Here is a 13,795-nt window from a genome sequence, read left to right on the forward strand (position 1 = left end):
GGGGAGGTGTGGGGGGGGGTGAAGCCCCCCGCTATGTTTGGGTTCAGAAGATTATTTTATTTCACGATGGCCTAGCCAATTCTTTCCCGAGGAAAGAATGGCTGTTTGTGATTTTAAGGTTTCGACACTTAGGTGTCGATGTTTAGACATTCGACAAACTAAGCTGTTGAACATGTAATATAGATCCAAAATAACAGGTGCAAAGAAAAATTTTAATGAAGAACGATCTAAATATTTAGATATTGCCCGTTATGTTTGTTGAACAGAGGGTAAGATTCAGACATAGTACACAATACATAGGCTAGTGGACATGGATAAAGGGAAAATGTACTCATGATTCATAGACCTGACTAATCTGTTGCTATGCATTTGTTATGTTACTGTGCACTAGCAGTGATGCTGATGCACAGCAACAATGAAAATAAGTAGGCTTACAATAATACAAGTTATTGAACAAGGCAGAGTGCGCCACATGGCAGAGTGCATCACACGGCAGAGTGCACTTTGCTATTCAGACAGTGCTATTATCCTTACAGTCAGGCCTTCTATCAATGTGGAATGCTTGAGCTTATCTTTGTAGTGTTGTTCTGCAGTTTTCTGAGACAGGAAGGTGGCTGAAGATGCAACAGCTGTTACCTCTATCCAGTTTTCAGTCAAAATACTGTGTGTTGTATTTTTTTAACACTAAACTGTGTGCACACCCTCTTTGCATATTAATATGTGGGGACAATTATACACAGGTATGTACACACTCAGACAAGGAATAACACAGAAAACTGAATGATCTGTGTTCATGCACATGTAGCTCTGTATCTGCTTGTCAGCTATAGTGCTACTAACCTGGGAAATAACTCTTTTCAGATCTGCAGACCAGTTGGCAAGTCACACCGATGAACTCCGGTACATAATAGACCATAAACAGAAATACAAGTTGAGATATGGTAGTTAGCCTGTGTTACTGAATTTCATATGAAACAGGTATCAGGTAATTTCCTAAGCATAGAAATATTGTGCATTTACAACATACTTTTAAGATCCATACTATACTATATTAAAAACAATTGTACATATGCTTGTCCCTAAAATTGTACATTAACATATATATATATATTGCAGTACAGCCATTTGGTTTGTCAGCACAGCTAGTAGGAATATCGTTGAGAATGGTTCACCACAATCTAGCATATTCGTAAAGGGCCCACAGTTACATGATTTGCCCTGCAGTAACTGTGCATGGCAGTGTAGTTAAGCTTGTTGTGGTTTTATAAACTACAGTCCACTAACTGTACAATAAGGTAGCCACATCTCTTGGCATCATGTACAATGCTGTTGTACAGTTTGTGTCTGCTTTGATTCTGTGGATGTATTCTAAGTCAACCTTTTGATGGTCATCAGCATCTTCATCCTTTGTAGTATCACTGTTGTTTATGCGAGGTTCATAACACATTTGCCAATATGAACCTTATACTGTCAGTTTTGGGGTCTTTCATGTATTTGTGGTGTTAGACATGGTCTTACCCTTGTATGTCTGAACAACACCTTGTCAAATATGTGCCCTGGATACATGCATAGGCTCAATAATCCTCCACCCTTTGCTAATCATACTTACATATTAATGCTGCATATGTTTAAGGCCATGCATCGGAGCAGTTGTCTAGTTGTGTCTACCATGGCATTCAGATGGTGTACTATGCAAGATAATGTTAACGTGATTTATATTCAAATTATTTTTCGATTATGTTACCTAGATTGTCAGAAAACATAGGTCTTTCTAAGTCTCACACTGTTTACATAAAAAAATATTTTCTGTGAAAATGTCATTTATAACTAAAACCAAAAGGTGTGTGTGTGTTTGTATTTTTGCATGTATACATGTTTATAGCTGCCTGCCTTGAATTTATATTGCATAGAAAATATTAGAAGTACGGCTAAAGTGACATACTCAGAAAATATAGAAAAATAGGTTTAGGTGGCTCAGACTTGAGAGATAGAAATAAGAGTAAGGAATCCGAGATGTTGAATTAAAAGCAGCTGATCTACAGAATCAGCAACTGAGTTAAAAGAATGACATCTGGCTTAGACTCCCACATGGAGTAGAACAGTCCAATTTAATGTGTTACCCCACTTCAGATCGCTAAATAGTGTTTACCGTCAAGTACAGAAGACATTCCAGGGGGTCCACTCATTTCTGCATTGGGTCTGCCTGCATCATTGGATAGAACTTTATTTTGGGAGTTTTTATAGATGAAATTCTAAAGGAGATGGCAGAACCATGTCTTGAGTTGCAAGAATTCCGTATTTCCTGTAACAGGCACCATATGATACCGTGTAATATCTTAAAGTAAAAGCTTTCTAAAGTGCTTTTCTTTCCTTACAGTTAAGCTCAACAGAGTTTGTTACTGCTTTATTAAAGTGACATTTTAATATTGTTCTCCATAAATTGGGTTTTAACAGCACTTTTTCCAGTGCTAAGTATGGACGGACACTAAACAGTGTAGACTTACAATGGCTTTGCCACGAAAGCCCCTAAAGAAGGTGGCAGCTAATGTGAAGAAAGACCAGTGAGGAAACTAGATAAGAAGGCCTGTTAGAAGCTCTAGTGACTAGTCATGGACTTGACAAAAGAGGAGATTTTGGATTTGGAAATATTCTGTGGTGCCTTAACACACCCGAACAACATATACTTTTAAGTAATTTTCTTCTTGCAGATAAGCACATCAGGACTTGTCAACATTTCATTCATACATTGCTTTTAATAGCTTTTCATCCCTGCAAAGGTCTTAACACCTTTTATCTGTGCTGAATACTGACAACACTAAGTAATGTGTTCTGAGATGGCCAGCCTCTTAATGGCATGGATCATGGTGGGAGTTCAGTATAGCCAGTTAGAACATACTCCTTGCTTTTGTGGGGCGGGGGTGGCAAGTGAAACAGTTTTTTTTCTTCTTTTATTAAAATTTGTTAGTATAACAAAAGTTATTACAGTGCTATCATTAATAACTCAGATAGTTAATAATGAATGTAATGAGGTGAATAACCTCAGTGATTAGTACTTTTACTGATTCCTTAAAATTCATATATATATTTTTGCACTGAAAAAACAAATGCACATTTTTCAAGTACATTGGCCAGATCTTAAATTGGACTTCAAGATTCTCTCTTCTTGCTATAGTCAAAGTTATAGTAAACGTTATTGTTATTTAGAACTACATGTGTAGCCTAAACAAAATTTTGTCCATCAGCTCAATTCTTGAGATTACAAAGGAAAGTATCCGCGGTGGTAGTGTTGCGGTATCGTTGTCATCTCACAGTAAGACGCTGTCCGGTTCGATTCTCAGCTAGAGCGTCTTCTGTGTGGAGACATGCATGAATGGGCGTACCTTTGTTGAAGGTTGTGCATCAGGGCTGGTAACTCGGCACATAAAAATCAACTACCAATCATTAGCGGACCGGAGTTCTGCTGTGGCGACCCCTAACTGGGAAAAGCCAAAAGGCACAACAACAAAGGAAAGTAAAAAAACACATACAAGTAGAGGAATAAACATAACTAACAAATACAACACTACTCCCAGTACAGGAAGGAAAGAGCAGAGACATTTACCAACACTCATATATGAAAAGAATACCCTCCCCTGAGTTAAATTAACTGCCCTATTTAAAGGGCTTTTAACTCCTTTTCATATCTCTAACTCAGACTACTTTCAACACTGTAGAAACAAAACTAAACTTCTCCATCTTATCCAATGACACCACTATCATCTCTCCTGAAACAACAACTAAACTGCTAGGAATAACCATTGATAACAATCTCACATTTGATCAACACATCAATAACATTATCAAAACAGTTAACGCTAACCTAAATAAACTAGCAACCTGTTATAATAGCATTGCTACAAAACTGTCTTATTATCTCACAACACATGGAATACACTACCAACTGATATCTAAAGTAATACGAAACATGCTACAGATTGAAATGCCCACGTTATATGTTTAATATTGCACTTGAGTGAGTTAAATAATAATGACTATGGATATAATAAATAAATATTGCCCTTACTTGGAATATATGTAAGTATATATTGCACAAATAAATAAAAATTGACTTATGTGTCCAGACTCCTGGGACTAGTGCCCGAGTTAAGAAGTCTAATCGCTATAGGGTAGAAACTGTTATTGAATCTTGTAGTCCTGCAGCGGATGCTGCAATATCTCCTGCCTGATGCCAGATGCTTAAACAGTCCATGCGCAGGATGTGTGTTGTCCTGTATTATTTTGGTGGCCTTTCGGATGCTTCTTGCAGAATAAAGATGCTGTATCCATGAAAGTATGCAACCTGTTACCGTTTCTGCAACCCTCACCACTCTTTGTAGCATCTTCCTTTCTGTAACTGTGCAGCTTCCAACCACACCGTGAAGTTGTATGTGAGGATGTTCTCTATTGCACCTCTATAGAAGGTGGAGAGTATAAGACGGAAGCTTAGCTTTTTTCAGCCTTCTTAAAAAGTGGAGGGATTTGTGCACTTTCCTGACCAGTTAGCTGGTGTTTCCCGACCACACAAGATCCCCTGATATGTGTACACCCTGGAATTTCATATTCTTAACCATCTCCACACTCTCACCATTAATCCTGAGCACTGGGTGGTTTGTTCTCCTTTTCCTGAAGTCGATGATAATCCCTTTGGTCTTGCTTACATTCAGATCAAGGTTGTTCCCTTCACACCAGCTGAACAGAGATGCCACCTCCTCTCTGTACACCCTTTCATCCTCCTTTGTTATGAGCCCCATGACTGTGGTGTCATCAGCAAACTTGATGATGTGATTGGACTAGTTCGTAGCATATAGCATTCGTCGGTCAGGATGGTGAATAACAGTGGGCTGAGAACACATCCCTGTGGAATCCCAGTGTTGATTGTGATACACTTTGACTTGTTCTTACCCGCAGGGCCGGCCTTAGGCATAGGCGAACTAGGCGACCGCCTAGGGCGCCATACAGGCTGGCCTCAAAAGGGTGCAATTTCAGTCTCAGACAGTGTTTCACATTTCTTTACTTTGACTGCCCCCGCCCATATTGTAGGTAGCAATTGCACCCTCCCCCCACCTTGTAGTGCAAAGCATGAACTATATTTCCATCCACAGTACATAGCACAGCCCCCTAACTAAGCCGTACTATACTACATTCTCCATTCCCTCCCCCTGCATCTATGTGCTGAATGTGAGTGGCTGCTCTTGTTAAAGCATCCAATCAGTGATTCTTTCATACCACTGACGTCCTGGCTACTGCTCCAATTGAGTGTATATAACCAGCTCACGTCCGCCTCTCTATCTCATTGTCAATGAAGAAAGGAATGAGAGGCGGACGCATCTTTTGGCTATAACGTTACTTCCGGGTTATCTCTGGACATGAGTGACTCATCGGCAGTCTTTCTGGTTCTCTGAAGCTCCACGTGGCCTACACAAATGGCGCGTGTTTGGGCTTTTTGTTTTGTGCCTCTGGCCCTTCCTTCACCTTGTTTTTTATTGCTTTTGCTGCTCTTGGCTAAGGTAAGTTGGGCTCCAGGGAATTTCTAAACTGCAATTTGTGTTCGATGATCATCATTGATCTATAAAGACTGCTGTAGAGTAGGAGTTTTTATTTTGGGAGAAATGGTATGTGCTCCTCATTGGCCTCTGACACCAGGCTCAGCAACCCCTCACCAAAACCTGATTAAACAAAATACTGTGTTAAGTAAGGGCAGGCTGTATCGGAGGATGTAAACCTAGGGGAAATCAGTATGGTATATTGCCATTTTCCTAACATGCAGTGTTGCATGTTTTAATATAAGTTATCTTTTACTGTCCTGTACTTGCACTAAGTTGCACAGTGTTACTTGTTTGTTTATGTTAACTGTAATGCAAAGGCTAGCACCTCCCCCCAATCCCATTTTTTACAGTTACTGAATGAAATGTTTGTGTTAGATGATGATTCTCATCTGGTTTGTACTCAGTATACTTGGAAGAAGCTCTGTTTTATTTTATGGTCACTGTCTTGGTTTAAAAATTGTAATTGAAAATGTATTTTGCTGTACTGAGCCTAACTTTTAGATGTACATGTCCGAGGCCATCAGGGTTTTGTTACATGAACAGGATGACATTTTTAAAGTGTCAGTATTGTATAAACTGCTATTATTGTTCCTACAAGGCTACATGTGCACTGCTTATTGCATAACATAATCAGATATTTTTTCTTGTTCTGCGAGTCAAAACTGAAACGGAACCACGTGTCACCTACCCCATAAACAAACATAGGGGGGTACAACAATGTCTTTTGTTCAAGATGTCTGCCCACATGACTTGTTCTTGTGGGAAAGGGATTGGTAGATTTCTTGCTGCTTATTTATTGTTTACAGTCTCTGCGTAAGGATATCCCATTGCAGTCTGCTGCCTAACCACTGCGGTCAGAGTTTTTTGCAGTTTGTTTTCATAGTTTGATTCATTGGTTTGTTTATGTACAATGGGATGGTTTCAGTGTTTGTTCATTTTGCCTTAATGGCGATGGTTCTTTATGAAAAGAGAGTAATTGCTTGCATCATATTAGGAAAGTACTGATTGGGAAGAAGAACAAAGTTATTATCAAACAACTGCATTTCTTTCGTCAGACAGTCCCAGATTGGGAAGCAAAATAACAAAATGCTTTGGTAAACCAAACACAGTCCTTATTATCTAGAACAACTGAAGCTATGATAGATCATTATTAAACATTTTATCAGGCTGGAACCTGGTCCTGCACACTTTCAGTACATCAGGTTGCTCATTAAACTCATTAAATAGGATAGTCCCATTTTTATGAAATCTCTTACTATTGGGGTAATCAGATGTAAAATTAGTCAAGTGAAAAGTAAATCTAGGATATTCCCATTTTTGCTCTAATACATACCCAATAATATTTAGAAAGACGAACAGCTTCAAGACAGCCACCTTTAATTTTATTCTGCCTTCCTTCATTCTCTTGTTCACCCAACCCTATGCCTATAAATTAACCATAAGGCATATCCTGCAAACACTGGGGTATATATCTACTATTCAGCCCAAAGGAGCGAGTGACTTTTGCATTTAACAACTATGCCATCATTAGGAAGCAGTTGGATGGTAATAGCATTTTTTTTTATTTTTGGTTTGCTCTAGGTAATGGGATGGATGGTGGCAGGTAGTTTTCCAAAAAGCATCCACTCAGCGCTATTTCGCCGTTTGAATTGTATATTTTTGTAAAGAGTTGGAAATGATGATGTGACACGTCTACGCATTTTTTGTTATTGAATTAATTGTGTGGCACAATAAATCTGGACAGAGTCAAAACAATGGGGGGGGGCACAGACCCCAAAACAGTGGAAGTTTTAAAATACTACTTTTATAAACCTAAAACATGACAAAATAACAGGTTTTGCATTAGCATGAATATTCTAAAAGGTATGAAGTTTGAAACTCAAATAATTAGTGACTTCTGCTAGTGTCCCTCATTACTTTTGTCATTGTTGCGATATCTTTTACAGTTACATCTAAGAAGTGGATACTGTTTTGTAAGCAGCATGGAGGCCTGGGGAAAAAAGCTCCAAGAGAACAATTTTTTACAAAACATAGTTTTAAGGACAGACTTTTGAGCTACAATTTCCATAGAAGAGACTTTGACATACATATTAACTAACAGATAGGATACATTAGTTCTCTAACATATAATATTAAATTTTAGAAGATATTCCTAAGTTTAGGAATTGATTTGTTGTTTTATTGTATTTACTATCTATTCCTGCAGTCAGACTAAGAGCAACAACTCTTCAGAAACAGTCATCTTGTTTATAATAATGCTGCACAAGAGAAATTTAGATGAACTCCAAACTGAAATGGCTGAAACAAAGGAGTTTAATTTTATTAAAGCCTAACAGCAGTAATCATGTAATGTGTGACTGAACAGATTCTGCTTTGATTTTGTGATTTAGTTGATTTTTTACTGTAGATCAATAGAATGTTAAAGTATATTTGATAGCAACATAAGCATTGCTAGTGCAGTTTTTGAAGGCATATTTGTGTAGCGTTGTCGCCTCACATTAAGACGTTGTGTCATTCGATTCTCAGCTAAAGCGTCTTCTGTGTGTAGACATGAGTGAATGGGCGTACCTTCGTTGAAGGTTGTTCATCAGAGCTGGCAACTCGGTACGTAAAAATCTACTGCCAATCATTAGTGGACCGGAGTTCCGCTGTGGCAACCCCTAACCGGGAAAAGCTGAAAGACACAACACAACATTTGTGATTTTACCTTCTGATTTTGTCAGAAATGCTATTTTTAACTCTTGCTCTTTTTTGCTGTTTTGTGTTGGACAATGCAGTTTTACTTGTTTTCTGATGATACATTTTGGCGTTTGAGTTTCCTTTGTGTGAATTTGTGGTTTATCAGATTAGTGTCGGTTATTATTTAATCCTTACTTAGCTGCTGAATATATATAATATGCTGAAATTAAAAGACAATGGCTGGGTAAAGCCTAACAGCAGTAGTCATGTAATGTGTGACTGAACAGGTTCTGCTTTGATTTTGTGATGTACTTGCTTTTTTACTGCAGATCAATAGAATGTTAAAGAATATTTGATAGCTGTAACACTGCTTTCCTTTTTGGCCTCTGGGTCAGCATACAGCTACAGCACCACCACATCACAATGTGTAGTTGTCTTTGAAGTATGTGGACTTGATGGTTGATCTGTGAAGAGCATGAAGCACATCAGGGTATATAGTAATGTGTTAATGTAGAGTTGATGCTACACTAGACCAAATGAGAACTTCTACATGTAAACATCAATGCAACTTCCAAAAAGAAGTTAATACTGCCTTTCATGACTGTAGATAAACTCTACACTAGCTACAGATGAAGCAGGTTTATTAAGGAAAATTCAGCCTTCAATTGCTTAACTACACTATAAGGTGTCACAGTATAATTGTTTTTTCATGCATTTAAACATTGAAAGAACTGGAGTGGGTTTTGTGGGAGTGACCCATCTGTGGGCGTGGCTCAAATAGGGTTGTTCCTCGAGTATGGTGTGGGTGGGGCTTAAGGGACGCCAGAGCAGTACTTCGCCTAAGGCGCCATTTCAGCTAAGGCCGGCCCTGCTTACCTGAAAACACCCTGTGTGGTCTCTCAATCAGGAAGTCCAGGATCCAGTTACAGAGATGTTTACTGATTCCTAAATGTGCCAGTTTTTCCATCAGCTACATTGTTGTTGTTGTTGTTGTTGTGTCTTTCGGTTTTTCCCAGTTAGGGGTCGCCATAGCGGAACTCCGGTCTGCTAATGATTGACAGTAGATTTTTATGTGTCGAGTTGCCAGCTCTGATGCACAACCTTCAACGAAAGTACGCCCATTCACGCATGTCTCCACACAGAAGACGCTTTAGCTGAGAATCGAACAGGACAACATCTTACTGTAAGATGACAATGCTACCGCAGCACCACCACCGCAGTCTTCCATCAGCTACATTGGCGCTATGATATTAAATGCAGAAGTCTATGAACAGCATCCTCACATACCTGTCCTTGCCCTATAAATGATCAAGGGAGATGTGTAGCGCTACTGATATGGCATCAGCCAAGGATTGGTTAGCTCTGTACGCAAACTGCAGAGGGTCAAAATCAGGAGGTAGGCCTGATGAAAGATGCTTTTTGATCAGCTGCTCAAAACATTTCATAACAACGAATGTCAGAGCGACTGGTCTGTAGTCATTAGGGTTAGAGGAAGTGCTTTTATTAGGCAGTGGGATGATGTTAGTTTCCTAGCAGCATGAGGGTACTTTTGCCATGGCAAGAGAGGTGTTAAATATTTCCTTGAGCACTGTGCATAGTTGATCAGCATAGCCTTTTAACACCTTGCCCAATATGTTGTCTGGGCCAGCAGCCTTCCTGGGGTTCACCCTCCTTAGCTCTCTTTTTACCTCCTCTATGCGGAGGCTGAGTACAGCATCCTTCTCATCAGTGGGTAGCTTTTGTGCCAGCCTGTCGTTTCTTTCCTCAAATCTACCAAAGAAGATGCTCAAACTGTTGAGGAATTCAGTGCTATCCTCATACTGTGCTGACCTGATTTTGTAGTCAGTGATCTCATGTATGCCTTGCCATAGTCTCTTTGTGTCCTTCATGTCTTCAAAGTGGCTCGGTACCTTTCTGCCATACTGCCGCTTAGCCTCCTTTATACCCCTCTTCAGATTACCTCTTGATACACTTAGGGCTGTTTTGTCCTTAGCCCTGTAAGCTGCATGTCTCTCCATCAGAAGCCCATATACCTTAGGGGCGAGTCATGGCTTCTGGTTAGCCCTAATAGTGATACTCTTGGTATTTGTTACCCCATCAGCACCATTTGAAATGTATGCCATCACAACCTCATTGTATTCATCAATGTTCAGATGCTGATTCACTGTGGCCCCATCCTTGAACATATCCCAGTTGGTTCTTTCAAAGCAGTCTTGGAGGGCCTTCATAGCCCCCTTGGGTCATACCCTGATTTGTTTCTTTGTGGGTTTCTCTCTAACAAGTGCAGGTTTGCAGCCTGGCTATAGCAAGATGTTATAATGGTCAGAGTTTCCCATTTGTGGAAGTTGCACTGCCTTATAAGCTTTCTTTAAGTTTATGTACACCTTGTCCAGGATATTATCACCCCTTGTAGGAATGTCCACATACTGATGGTAGTGTGGGAGTACTTCTTTCAAATCTTCTTTATTAAAGTCACCAGCTGCCACATGTACAAAGTCAGGATAGTTGATCTGTAGCTCACCCATATGATTGCATAGGCCCTGAACCTGTTAATCCTAATGAGGCAGTATGACACTTGAATTCCTGCTATGGGTCCTCTGACTCATAATTCTGCTGTAGTCCTAGACTTTTGCCCAGCCTGAGGCCAAGTAGTTCTGAAAGTTCTGTATGAGACCTTCTTACTCCTAAAAACTTGCTTTGTGTTCCTTATCTTCAATAATTCCGTTGGACCCCATGGTTCTTTTAATGCTGCAGGGACTAATTTAAGTATGAAAATCTTGCTGTGCATTCTTTAAATCTATTCAATATGCTGTCTTCCAATTCTTTTAATCATTCTGGGGATTCTCAAGTCTGATAAGTATCATTAAGGGTCTTCTGAATCATTTAAACATTTTCCATATCAGATTGTGATCAACGGTTTGTGAGTCAGTGACACTTCTGTCATAATTTCATTAGGGAGCCCTAAAGCATTTGTCACTGCTTCATTCAAGTAATACTGTTAAGCACTTTTATCCCAGCTTTGTAGCACTTTTAATAGTGCATTTTTAGTGATATTGCAAGCAGTGTTAATAAGTGCTTTGCATTAAGAAAGTGTCCCCCAGTAGCACGAACTGCCATTCACAGGTGAACAGGACAGTGAATAATATGGACAGAAAAAGATACCAGCCATTGTGATGGTTAAATATTAAGAGTGTAGTTTAAAACAAGTGGAGCAAAAAGAGGGTAAAAGAAATAAAATGGAATCAGAAAGAGATAATAGGCTGGAGAAGGAAGAGAATGGTGAGATATGGGCATTATTGCTTAGCCCTGCAGTTGAGATATGTGAATGGAAGAGATTGTGGTGTCAGTGGGACTACAGTTATACTGTGGAGGTAGATATTGAAATTAGGGCAGCAAGTGAATGCACTAAGGAATGAGGTAAGAGAGGAAAGGGAAGAAGGAGAAGCAGTGATTAGGTAAGAGAGGAAAGGGAAGGAGGAGGAGCAGTGATGAGGTAAGAGAGGAAAGGGAAGGAGGAGGAGCAGTGATGAGGTAAGAGAGGAAAGGGAAGAATGAGTAGCAGTGATGAGGTAAGAGAGGAAAGGGAAGGAGGAGGAGCATTGATGAGGTAAGAGAGGAAAGGGAAGGAGGAGGAGCAGTGATGAGGTAAGAGAGGAAAGGGAAGAAGGAGGAGCAGTGATGAGGTAAGAGAGGAAAGGGAAGAATCAGGAGCAGTGATGAGGTAAGAGAGGAAAGGGAAGAATGAGGAGCAGTGATGAGGTAAGAGAGGAAAGGGAAGAAGGAGGAGCAGTGATGAGGTAAGAGAGGAAAAGGAAGCATGAGTAGCAGTGATGAGGTAAGAGAGGAAAGGGAAGAATGAGGAGCAGTGATGAGGTAAGAGAGGAAAGGGAAGAATGAGGAGCAGTGATGAGGTAAGAGAGGAAAGGGAAGAAGGAGGAGCAGTGATGAGGTAAGAGAGGAAAGGGAAGGAGGAGGAGCAGTGATGAGGTAAGAGAGGAAAGGGAAGGAGGAGGAGCAGTGATGAGGTAAGAGAGGAAAGGGAAGGAGGAGGAGCAGTGATGAGGTAAGAGAGGAAAGGGAAGAATGAGGAGCAGTGATGAGGTAAGAGAGGAAAGGGAAGAAGGAGGAGCAGTGATGAGGTAAGAGAGGAAAGGGAAGAAGGAGGAGCAGTGATGAGGTAAGAGAGGAAAGGGAAGAAGGAGGAGCAGTGATGAGGTAAGAGAGGAAAGGGAAGAAGGAGGAGCAGTGATGAGGTAAGAGAGGAAAGGGAAGAAGGAGGAGCAGTGATGAGGTAAGAGAGGAAAGGGAAGAAGGAGGAGCAGTGATGAGGTAAGAGAGGAAAGGGAAGAATGAGGAGCAGTGATGAGGTAAGAGAGGACAGGGAAGGAGGAGGAGCATTGATGAGGTAAGAGAGGAAACAGAAGGATGAGGAGCAGTGATGAGGTAAGAGAGGAAACAGAAGGATGAGGAGCAGTGGGAGGAACAAGGGCAAAGAAAAGGAGAAGAGGACAAGCAATAAGACTGAAGGGAGCAGAACAGATTACCAAGACAGGACCTTAGTAACGATAGTTAAGGAAAATAATAAGTAGAGGCAAGAAGGAGAATAGGAAACTGAAGATTAAGGTTAGGAGGAAAGCATAAGCATTGCAGATACAGAAAATGGTGAGTAATTATATTTGTTATCAGAAGAATGGGAAAAGAAGAGAAGAAGTCATGGTTAGTCAGATCCAATGGCTAGAAGGATAAAGCTTTGACTATAACTCAGGTGACCCAAGTCTGATTAGAAGTTTCAGTGCCCGCTGATTCTGGCAGTGGGAGGGAAGCAGTGATGAGGCCATGACTGCTCACCTGTCTTTAGTGGGGAGGTGGGGGAGGGGGATAATGTTCTTGCAGTGCACTGGCCATTACTTTTTAACCTGATGGTGATGAGGCTCATAATAGCAGCTGAGTTTCACATGTGGATTGGTCTGGGAGGCATTCTCATTATAGAGCCCAGGTGGCAATGCTTCCAAGACCACTCTTTAACACAGACATAACCTGTCACTATGATTGCAACACACAGGGCACAGGTAGGGTTGTAACTAAGCAATGTTGCCTAGTTCTCCACAAACAGCTGTGGTGGCTATCTGGCTCTTGTCTTCCACTGAACCTGCTTCTCCAGTTACAGAAAATGGCCAGCAAGCCTAGCCAGTAGGTTATCTGGTGAATGTTGCATAAACAGGAAGATTGGAACACAAAGGCTAATGGAAGGATGCCATGCTGCAAGAGGTCATTAATCCTAAATGTGCTCAAAAGTGGATTAAAAACAGAGAGGTAATGATTACAGAACATGTGATGGGAGTGTAAAAAAAGTCACAGCTATGAGGGTTAACAAGAGAAGGAATGATTAATTATATGTTCTGAGAAGAATGGGCAAGGTGAAAGCCATGAGAAAGGAGAGGGACCATGCAAATCAAAGAGGAGAATATGCCAAAATGCTGTCAGGAGAGAATGGATGAGTAAAGACTTTGATAGCCAGTCCAGTTGACAGA

The sequence above is a fragment of the Protopterus annectens genome, chromosome 3.part0, assembly GCF_019279795.1.
Source record: "Protopterus annectens isolate FY-2018-M chromosome 3.part0, PAN1.0, whole genome shotgun sequence".
Lineage (NCBI taxonomy): Eukaryota > Metazoa > Chordata > Ceratodontiformes > Protopteridae > Protopterus > Protopterus annectens.